Below are 12,133 nucleotides of genomic sequence, written 5' to 3'. Positions count from 1 at the left end.
ACCAAAAGACGAAAGCCCATACGAATAAGAAAAGGAAGAAAGCAATAACGAATCGAAAAAAGGTAGCAATCAAGCAAGTGAACCCGACAACATCATGGTGGACATTGCTGGTATTTCAATGGAGTCATACATAAAGAGAATTTGTGATGACACCGGACCGGGTCTTATGCAACCCACCATACCTGCCACTGCCACATTTAAACTCAAGGGGCACATCCTTGCTGCACTAAAGTAGATTCCTTTAACCGGAAAGGATCATGAAGATCCTTACAAGCATGTTGATGAAGTCAATGACATCGCCAACTACTTTAACATTCCAAATGTTCCACAAGAAACGATGTTGTTAAGGATGGTCCCTGTCACTTTCAAGGGAGCTGTAAAGGATTGGCTAAAGGAACTTCCACTAGGCACGATCACTACATGGGCAAAGATGCGTGAGGAGTTTTGGGAACAATTTTGCCCACCATCAAAGGTTGCTAAGCTCAAAAGGCCATTGCTAATTTTGAACAACAAATGGGGGATTCGTTGTTTGAAGCATGGCAGTGCTACAAAGGTCTACTTTATAATTGCCCCCAAAATGATCCCAATGTGCAACAAGAGGTTTCTATCTTTTAGATTAAGTGAATGTCCCAACTAGGCAACTCCTTGATTCTCAAGGCCCTTTAACTAAGAAAAATCTTGTGAAAATTAAGGATCCCATTGAAAAATTCTCTAAACACTCTAGAGAGTACCATAACCCGAGGAATGATGTAACAAGGGGATCGGCGAATGCTGCTTTGGAAGACATGTCGGCAGTTTTGGCAATGTTGCAAAACATGGAAAGGATGATGACTAAGATGGATCAAACAATCCATGCAACAAAACTTGGTTCCAAAAACTGTAACGAGCCACATTTGACTAAGGACTGTGATCTTGATGAGAATGGAAATCGAAAGTGTCAAGCTTTCTACTCGAGTGGTGATTAATTTGATGAATATTGGAGAAAGCCCAAGAAAAAGTGGTTACCTTATAAAGAGTAAAAAAAAGAGAAGGAAAAGAAATTTGAACAAAGCGGAAGAGGCTTTTACCAATGAGAGGAACCAGATCCCAAAAAGATACCCGACTTCGAGTCAATGCATACCCATTTTGCTACTGCATCCGAAAAGAGGCACGAGGAAATAGAAGCAATAATTAAAGAGGAAAAAACTATGACGAGGGAGCAACAAACACTACTAAGAAATCAGCAAGCATCAATCTTGAATATTGAAAAACAACTTGGGCATCTAGCTAAGGAAATCAATGAAAGATCACCTAGATGACTTCCAGGAAATACCAAAAAAAACCTGAGGGGAGCTCACATCCAAGCAGTAACAACAAGAAGTGGGAAAATTATGACTCATCTTACTCCCATTAAGAGAAGCAACACGGATGTGGAGCAGGAAATTTGAGAAGAAAGTCAACCCAAGGAAACTGAACAGTCACCATGACTTGATGTTGACACCACGACATGGAAAGAGCCTAAAAAGAAGATTGTTGAACCCGTTAATCCATACTGCACCACTGCCCTTCCTAAGTAGAGTAATACAAGAAAAGAATGATGAAGATTACCGGAAGTTTTTAGATCATAAAAAATCCCATGAAATCAACATATAATTCCTTAAAGCCTTAGCCGAAATGCCAAAATATGCTATGTTTTTCTCAAGGAGCTCTTAACAAACTGCAAGAAAATGGAGGGATTATCTAAAGTTGTATTAAATGAAACTTGTTTCATAGCAATGCTAAACATGTTACCAAAGAAGATGGGTGATCTAGGAGGCATAACTTTACCATGCCAACTCGGGAACCTAACAACTAATATTGCTCTAGCTGAATCAGGATCAAGTGTTAATTTGATGCCCTACTCATTCTTCAAGAAGCTCGATCTCCCCGAACAAAGACCGGTCCGCATGGTCATCCATTTAGCCAACAAGACCATGGCCTTTCCAAGAGGTATATGTCAAGACTTGCTAGTAAAAGTTGACAAGCTTGCTTTTCCTGCAGATTTCATTGCTTTAGATATGGAGGAAGACAAACAAGTACCAATTATCCATGGAAGGCCCTTCTTGAACACCACCTGAGCCTTGGTTGAGATTAGAGAGTCCAAACTCACTCTTTGTGTTGGAGAAGAAGCAGTCACTTTTGGAGTGAATAGAGCAATTCAACATTCAAGAATACGTGATGACATGGCTTTTTTAGTTGATGTTATTGATGATGTACTTGAAAAAGAGCTAGGAGGGTGAAAAGAAAAGCAGACCGAGGGATATATGGTGCTAGGAGAAGCTGACTTTCGTGCCGAACTTGATATACAAGAACTGGAGATGCTATTGGAGGAAAGTGAGTATAATGAATTGAAAAAGGAGACAAAAGAAGCAACACGACGTGGTACAGACAACACTTTGTGGCCTTCAGTTTTTCCACGATCTGACAACAAAAGTTGCGACAACACAACATGGTAGAATGCCCACATCGTGGTTATTGACGAAAAACCGAAAATAGAGCGGAAGACTTTTCCCGAACATCTGGAGTATGTGTTTTTGGAAGAACGAAAACAAAAGCCAGTTATTATAGCATCCGATTTAGCCAAACATGAAAAAGAAAGCTTAATTGACGTATTAAGCAAAAGAAAAAATGCCATAGCATGGAAGATAACCAACATGAAAGGAATTAGTCCCGCCTCTTGTTCACATAAGATCAATCTAGAAGAAGGATCTAAGGCCATAGTGCAACGTCCAAGAAGGTTTAACCCAAATATCTAAGAAGTAGCGGAAAAAGAGGTGTTAAAACTTTTGGATCCCGAAATCATGTATTCATTATCCGATAGCCCATGGGTAAGTCTGGTACACTTGGTGCCAAAAAAAGGAGGAATGACAGTGGTTACCAATGAGGACAATGAGGTAATCGCACCAAGAATGGTAACTGGGTGTCGCGTTTGCATCAACTATCGAATGCTTAATGCTGGTATACGCAAGGTTTGTTGGATATGGTGTCTAAATCCATAACTATATTTTGGTATATACTTGACCAGACCCGGCATAGTACATTTGGGTTGCACTTCACCCGAATAATTTATGGATAATATTTGAGAATAGCACAAGTTATGATTTATTAATGTATTATAAGTTCTAATATATTAATATAAGATCATATTAGTTAATTAGTATTGATCTATAATTAATCTAGGATTAATTTAGAGCTCAAAGATATTACTAATTAAATATGCGCTTCTATATCTATATAGTGTGGGCTAATGCTTATTTGGAATGGGCTAGGCTTGCATGGAAAAGTCCATGGATACTCCATGGAGCTTTAACCCATGGATCTCATGGAAATGAAGAGACATGGGTATTAGGGTTTACATGGATGTAACCCTAATCCACCACACTATATAAAGGAGGCTTTGGTTCTTTAAATCACACTAGTTGACACTTGTTGAGGTGAGGGCCGATTTCAAGATAGTAGTGACTATTCTCTCAAAGTTCCAAGTTTGTGGTGATTTGTGATTTCCATTTGAGGCATTCACACTATTGGTGCTAGGCTTAAAACTTCAAGCAATCAACTACTATTACAAGGTAAGTATTTCTACTAGCTTTATTTGATTCATGTTCCCCATGCCGTGCTAGTTAGGATATGAACCTTGGAAAAATAATTATTTGCATGTATCTTAGACAAACATAGATCCAAGGTTTATTAGGGTTGCATGTACACTTAGGAAGTGTTAGAATGCTCAAAATCGATCAGTGGTATCAGAGCCTAGGCTTGTTTGTTTGATACTTGATGCAAAATAGTTGAAAAAGTCAGAAAACTTGATGTCTTCCGGATGAACTCGCCGAGTCCATGGGGGGACTCGCTGAGTTTATGTGTATCTTCAACCTACTCGGCGAGTAGGTTTATGCACTCGACGAGTAGGAGCGACGGAGTGCAGATTTTTGACTTTAGTTGCTGGAAATGGACTAGAAACATTACCCTAAACTGTTTTGGTACTTGAAAACTTGTTTTAGATGGTATAATGTCTTTGCTAATCCATTTACAACAACTTGTTATCAAAATTACAAAGTTTTATGTGTAATTTTTGATTCATGAAAGTGTTCATATTCATGTTCTTGATCTTATGATATTTAGATGATCATAGGAGTCCTTAACTTGTCGTCAAGTTATGGAAAACCAAGAGTCACACTTGAATTAAAACCATTAAAAGAACACAAGAGTTAGAAAAATGAAGAGTCTTCATTTTATTACTCTATTTAACTCATAAATTACAAGAAATGAAAAGTTTTGAAAGTTTACAAAACTTGCCCTCAAGTTTTGGAACAAGTAAAGTCATATTAAAACTTTAGTTCCAACCCTTAAAATTTTAAAAAGTTAAAATTCAACCCTTATACTTATAATATTATAACTTAATAATATATATATATATATATATATATATATATATATATATATGTATAAGATCAAAGTCGTCTTACTGCTAGTACGCCTCATTCACGAAGCTGGTCTATAAGGTGGGTATAAGGTTGTTGCCTATAAAATGGAAACTTAATGGGTGTCCACTCTCACCCACCGCTTGCTTGACTAGTGGAGGGTCGTTAGCCGAACGGGTAAGACAAGGACTTATAAATTCTCATTAAAAGTATGATGAATATTATAAAGTAACAAAATGTTTTATTAAATTCCCAATCTTAGTTACTTTAGGAAAAATGTGAATAAGGTGCTAATCCATGAAATTACACTTTACACTTTGTCTAAGTCGTTAGTGGAGCGTGTGTGGTTAACCGACACACTAACTTGGACTTAACAAGGCAGGTAAAGGGTGACTTAATATTTATCATAGTATCGATGGAGCGTGTGTGGTTAACCGGCACATCGATTGAGAGGTAATTTATTAAGGGTACCAAGTAATTTGCATGGTTACTTCACACCTCGTTTTGTGATCCTCGAAATCCTAGTCACAAAATTTGGAGGGCACACTCGAGATTGAAACATGCTTTTGAAAAATTCATTGAATCTCAAAAGAATCTAGGAGTTTCTAAGAACCAAATTAAATATTTTAATATTTCGACTTTGGTGGAAATTGGTGAATCGTCATTCACCTACCTTTCAAATATGTTATTACTTAGATTACGACATACCTATTCTAAGTATAATATATTGTGATTGGGTCCTAGCCTTAATAATACATTTAGGTGTTTTATAAAGGACTATTCCTATTTCTAAACTAAACATTTCTTCTTCTCAGATGTCTGCAAACACTGTTGCTTCTGGCTCTAATCCAAATGGCTCCTTTTCTCTTATGAACTTGTGTGGGAAAGTCACTTTTGATGGATCCAACTGTAATGAATGGATCAAAAACATCAGAATGATTACTCGCTACGAGGACAAGGAATATGTCCTTGATAAGGAGCTTAAGGAGATTGATGAGACAGTTGCAACTCCTTAAGAGATCACTGAGTTTAGGGCACATGAAAGGGATGCCACGAAAGTGGCATGCATGATGATGGCCACTATGACTGCTGATCTCCAAAAATCCTATTAAGATTTTTACCCCTATGAGATGCACCAAGACTTGATGGAAAGATACCATCAAAGTGCTCGTCAAGAGAGGTATGAAATCATCTCCTCCATGATAACAAATCGCATGAAGGATGGTGAACCCATCACGGGCCACATGCATAAAATGAAAATATTTGGAGACCGTTTGCTGAAGCTAAATGTGAACTTCCCGGAGGAGCTTGCAATAGATACAATTTTTCACTCCTTACCTTCATGTTATGATCAATTCCGCATGACATACCACATCAACAAGGAAGAGGTCACACTCAGCAAACTTCAAGGACTCTTAAAGACCGCGGAAAGTGGTCTTAAGGGTAAGACGGTTGTTACTACTCCTACTCCTACCAACTCCGCCCCTATCTTGGCAATCAGGAAAAGACAAGGGAAGAAGAGAAAGAGTTCTTCGAAGGGTACCAAGGTTAGGACCCTTGATGGCTCTTCATCAAGTGGAACCAAGAAAGGTTTCGTCACTCCTTCTTCTGACCCAAAAGAGGCTGAATGCTTCTATTGCCATGAAAAGGCACATTGGAAGCGAAAATGCCCAAAGTACCAGCAAGATGTGAAGGACGGGAAAGTTAAACCCAACCATGCAGGTATTTACACTATCATTTCTAATAACTCACCCCATTCTAAATCTTGGGTCCTTGATACCGGTTGTGGTATTAATATTTGTTGTGACTTGCAGGGACTAAGAAGAAGTGAGAATGTGGAGCAAGGAAGGATAAACTTAATCATGGGGAATAGGAAAGTTACACCTGTCACCAAAATTGGAGTTTATACTTTGTTGCTAAGTAGTGGGTTAAATTTAGATTTGAATAAATGTTGTTATTAGCCATAAATGGCAACAAATATTATTTCCTTTCATTCATTGTATAAACAAGGGTTTACCTTTTCATTTAATAATGAAGTTGGTTCTATTGATGCTTTCTTTAATAATGTTCTTTATTTTAAAGCATTACCTTGTGATGGCGTGTCTGAAATTGTATCTGTGGTTGACTACTTAGGAAATAATGTGTTGTATATTGATTCTTTTAATAATAATAAATTGGATAAAGCATCGTTATGGAATTGTCATCTTGGACATATAAGCAAGAAATGCATAGACCAACTCCAAAAGGATGGAGTTTTGGAGTCATTTGACCTAAAGTCAGATGATAGTTGCGAATCATGCTTACTTGGAAAAATGACAAAGTCACCCTTCACAGGTTCTTGTGAGAGGGGTGAAGGTTTGTTGGACCTTGTACACACGGATGTGTGTGGACCATTCAAACATGCCACAAGGGATGCTAAACGTTATTATTTCACTTTTACTGATGATTACAGTAGATATGGATATGTCTACTTAATCAAGCATAAGTCAGAGACTTTCGAAAGGTTTAAGGAATTTAAACAGGAAGTCGAGAATCAATTGGGCAGGAACATTTAGATGCTTCGATCCGATCGAGGTGGTGAGTATCTTAGTTCAGAGTTCCTCGACTATCTTAGGGAATGTGAGATTGTCTCACAATTAACACCTCCCAGGACACCACAACTGAATGGTGTCGCTGAGAGGCGTAATCGAACCTTGTTGGACATGGTTCATTCCATGATGAGTCGAGCTTCGCTACCAATCTCATTTTGGGGGTATGCCTTAGAGGCTGCCACCCATATCCTTAATCTAGTCCCTACAAAGAAAGTTGCCAAAACTCCTCACGAGATGTGGAATGGTAAAGTACCCAAACTAGACCACATCAAGATTTGGGGTTGTGAGGCTTTTGTGAGACGCGAGATTCATGAAAAGCTAGAACCCTGAAGCGAGAGGTGTATTTTCATCGGCTACCGACAAAGATCCTTTGGTTACCTCTTCTGCAGACCTAGTGATAATGTGGTCTTTGTAGCAAGAAGAGGAGTCTTTCGAGAGAGAGAGAGTTTATAAGCCAAGGAGACAGTGGGAGGCAAACTGATCTTGAAGAAATTCAAGAGTCAAGTGGTGAAGGATCTTTAAACACTAGCCCTTAACTTGAGGAGGAAACTCCTGTTGAGCCAATTGACGAATTTGTACCTCTGAGGCATTCCACGAAAGTTAGGAATGCACCTGAGCATTACTATGGTTTCCATATTACTGCAGAAGGTGAGACACTTATTAGTGATGGGACACTAGTAGGTCTGGATGACCCTAACAGCTACGAGGAAGCCATGGTAGGCCCCAATCTGCTAAATGGAAAGAGGCTATGGATAGCGAGATACAATCCATGTATGACAATCAAGTTTCAAACTTGGTTGAGAATTTACCAGGTCGAAAGGCTGTAGGGTGCAAATGGATCTTCAAGAAGAAGACCAACATGGATGGTAATGTACACACTTATAAGTCTCGACTGGTTGCAAAGGGCCTCTCTCAAATTCCTGGAGTGGATTATGATGAGACCTTTTCTCCAGTAGCCAAGATTAAGTCTATTAGGGTTATGTTAGCCATAGCTGCATTTCATGACTATGAAATTTGGCAAATGGATGTCAAAAACGCTTTCCTTAATGGAAAGTTGACTGAAGATGTTTACATGAGTCATCCAGAAGGTTTTATCAGCAACGAGTACCCTAATAGAGTGTGTAAGCTTGAGAAATCCATTTATGGATTAAAGCAAGCACCTCGCAGATGGAATCTTTGCTTTGATGAAAAGATCAAGGAATTTGGCTTTTCTAGGAGTGAAGATTAATCTTGTGTTTATGTCAAGGCTAGTGGGAGTATAGTTATCTTTTTGGTACTGTATGTGGATGACATACTACTCATAGGAAATGACATCCCAACCCTACAGAGAGTAAAGTCCTGGATTGGGAAGTGTTTCGCTATGAAGGACCTTGGTGAAGATGCCTATATCCAAGGGATAAGGATTTTGAGAAACAGGAGTAAAAGACTAATTGGACTTAGTCAAAGCACCTCTGTGGAGAAGGTGTTGAAAAGATTCAACATGCATAACTCTAAGAAAGGTGAGTTACCCATTAAGAGTAACGCCAGATTGAGTAAGACACAAAGCCCTAGTACTGAGGCTGAGATAGCAGAAATGAGTCGACAAGCTTATGCTTCAGTTGTAGGATCGATCATGTATGCTATGACATGTACTCGACCTGATGTAGCCTTTGCTTTGAGCATGGTTAGCAGGTATCAGGGGAACCCTAGCAAGGAACACTGGATTGCAGTAAAGAATATCCTCAAGTACCTGTGAAGAACTAAGGACTGGGTCCTTACCTTCGGTGGGAGTGATGACTTGAGAGTTGTAGGGTATAGTGATTCTAGCTTCCAGACTGATAGGGATAATTTCCACTCTCAGTCAGGCTAGGTCTTTACCTTAAACGGAGCAACAATCACTTGGAAGAGTTCCAAGCAGGTGACAGTGGCTAATTCCACTTGTGAGTCAGAGTATATAGCAGCAAGCGGGGTAGCAAAGGAGGCTATATGGCTAAAGAACTTCATCGGAGACCTTGGAGTTGTACCAGCTATAAAATATCCAATGGAGATTTTCTGTGACAGCAATAGTGCGGTTGCCTTAGCCAAGGAACCAAGAGATCATGGGAGATCTAGACACATTGACAAAAAATATCACTTCATCAGACATCGAATAGAAGAAGGAATCCTCGTGGCAAAGAGGGTATCATCGGATGAGAACCCAGCAGATCCCCTCACGAAGGGACTGAGTAGGGTTAAGCATCTCAAGCATGCTCGGAGCATAGGGCTGAAGGATGATATAAGTTTTAGTAGTTAGATAAATTATGAAATTTGTAAAGTGTAATTCGCATTAGATGATGAATAAAAGGTGTTTTATTTATGAGTAAAGTGTTGCTATCTCTTATCCATCGTTTACTATATTTCTCTTGCATGTTTTGACTTCCAGAATAATTATGTTTGGTATATCATATTATTCAAACCTCTACAGTCGGTCATATGTCGGAAGTAGGTATGAATCAACACTGTCATGATTGGTTGCAGAGGTCTAAGGTGTTGGACATGGCTACAACAATCATGAGTGCTCATAAGTTCTGAGCATTGGACTCCACCCACGCTCACTGGAATCACTTCATGGAATTTTATCTCGAGTGATCGTGAGACGGTAATATCATATAAGTCTTCAAACCTAGAGATATGATTTGTTACTTACGAGTTGATTATGCATTGATTGTACGAAAACGCATTGGTAACTCAATGTTATAAAACGTGCCTTTGTGTATAATTCAATGAGTGGTAGAACAAACATATGAGTCAAAGTTTATCTGTTCCTTCTTGGATTAGAAGTTGATATCTGGGCCCCTCGATAATTGTGTTTTGACCTATGTACCGGGCCCAGTCAGAACTAAATTGATGTGTTCAGTTAAGTTCTATGTAAAACAAATCGGAAATTGGGAAACAAATGTTGGGCAATAAGTAACACCATGTTCCATGTATTTGTCTGGCTGATATCTTGAGCATAGGATTATATGATTACTTATTTAAAATGGCACGTTCTAGTTCAACAGAGTTTAAAGAGCTACGATTGTTGATCGGTTCCTGAAGTCATACTTGCAACTATAGTTATTAGACTTATCCAAGTGGGAGACTGTTGGATATAGTGTCTAATTCCATAACTATATTTTGGTATGTACTTGACCCGACCCGGCATGGTCCATTTAGGTTGCACTTCACCCGAACAATTTATGGATAACATTTGAGAATAGTACAAGTTATGATTTATTAATATATTATAAGTTCTAATATATTAATATAAGATCATATTATTTAATTAGTATTGATCTATAATTAATCTAGTATTAATTTAGAGATCAAAGATATTACTAATTAAATATGGGCTTCTATATCTAGATAGTGTGGGCTAATGCTTATTTGGAATGGGCTAGGCTTGCATGGAAAAGTCCATGGATACTCCATGGAGCTTTAACCCATGGATCTCATGGAAATGAAGAGACATGGGTATTAGGTTTTACATGTATGTAACCCTAATCCACCACACTATATAAAGGAGGCTTTGGTTCTTGAAATCACACTAGTTGACACTTGTTGAGGTGAGGGCCGATTTCAAGATAGTAATGACTATTCTCTCAAAGTTCCAAGTTTGTGGTGATTTGTGATTTCCTTTTGAGGCATTCACACTATTGGTGCTAGGCTCTAAAACTCCAAGCAATCAACTACTACTACTAGGTAAGTATTTCTACCAGCTTTATTTGATTCATGTTCCCCATGCCGTGCAAGTTAGGATATGAACGTTGGAAAAATAATTATTTGCATTTATCTTAGACAAACATAGATCCAAGGTTTATTAGGGTTGCATGTACACTTAGGAAGTGTTAGAATGCTCAAAACCCATCAAGGATCACTTTCCTTTACCATTTATCGATTAAATGCTTGAAAGGTTATCCGATCATCTTTACTATTGTTTTCTATATGCTTTTTCAGGGTATTTTCAAATTCCAATTGACTCACAAGACTAAGAAAAGACGACTTTCACTTTCCCAAGTGGAACTTTTGCTTATAGAGACATACCATATGAGTTATGTAATGCACCAACTACTTTCCAAAGGTGCTTGATAGTTATCTTTCATGATATGATTGAGAAATTTATGGAGGTTTTCATGGATGACTTCTCAGTTTTTGGGTCCCGTTTTGAAGATTGATTTTCCAACTTAGACCTAATGCTAGCAAGATATGAGAAGACCAAACCAGTCCTATATTGGGAAATGTTCCACTTCATGGTAAAGGAAGGAATTGTGTTGGTACATAAAGTCTCAAAATTAGGGATAGAGGTGGATCAAGTAAAACTTGACACTATAGCTAAATTACCACTTGCAACAAGGATTATTCTAAGATCACAAGGACATTGACTTAACTTCTTTTGAAGGGATGAGGAGCTTTCTAGTCCATGTGGGATTTTACCGCCGATTCATCAAGGATTTTTCGAAGATCACAAGGCCATTTACTTAACTTCTTTTGAAGGATTTCCCATTTGACTTTTATAAGGAATGTCATGAAGCCTTTCAATTGTTGAAGGAAAAATTGACTAGTACCCCTATTATGATAGCCCCAAATCGGAGGCTTCCTTTTAAGCTGATGTGCGATGCTAGTGACCATGCAGAGGCAACTATTTTGGGACAAAGGGTTGACAAACATTTTCAACCTATCTACTATGCAAGCAAAACTCTAAACCCAACCCAAGAGAATTACACCACTACCAAGAAGGAGCTGCTCGCAGTGGTCTATGCTTTTGATAAATTCCGTCCATATCTAGTCTTATCCAAAACTATTGTTTCACCAACCATTCTGCCCTTAAGTATCATTTTTCAAAACAAGATGCCAAACCAAGATTGATACGTTGGGTTTTTCTTTTACAAGAATTTGACATAGAAATTAGAGATATAAAAGGAATGGAGAACATGGTTACCGATCACTTATCAAGACTTGAAAACCTGAATTTGTAAGAAGTGGAAGAAAACAAGATTGGAGATGATTTTCCCGAAGAATTTATTATGGTTATAGTAGAGGCATTACCTTGGCATGCAAACATAGCTAACTATTTAGTGAGTGATTATCTTCCAAAAGAGTTGACATGTC

General features: G+C 38.3%; 1 non-coding gene across 1 annotated transcript; it reads right to left on the bottom strand.

Annotated features, from left to right (window-relative positions):
* Nucleotides 1-478: 478 nt before the first annotated feature.
* LOC145037984 (small nucleolar RNA R71) lies at nucleotides 479-584 on the bottom strand. The gene has a single exon (XR_013679090.1). It is a non-coding gene; the product is annotated as a small nucleolar RNA R71 (small nucleolar RNA).
* Nucleotides 585-12,133: the final 11,549 nt, after the last annotated feature.

Source organism: Lactuca saligna, chromosome 3 (genome assembly GCF_052625555.1).
Source record: "Lactuca saligna cultivar CGN05327 chromosome 3, ASM5262555v1, whole genome shotgun sequence".
Classification (NCBI taxonomy): Eukaryota; Viridiplantae; Streptophyta; class Magnoliopsida; order Asterales; family Asteraceae; genus Lactuca; species Lactuca saligna.
Note: the sequence above shows the minus strand (reverse complement) of the source record. Positions and strands in the feature narration are given on the sequence as shown.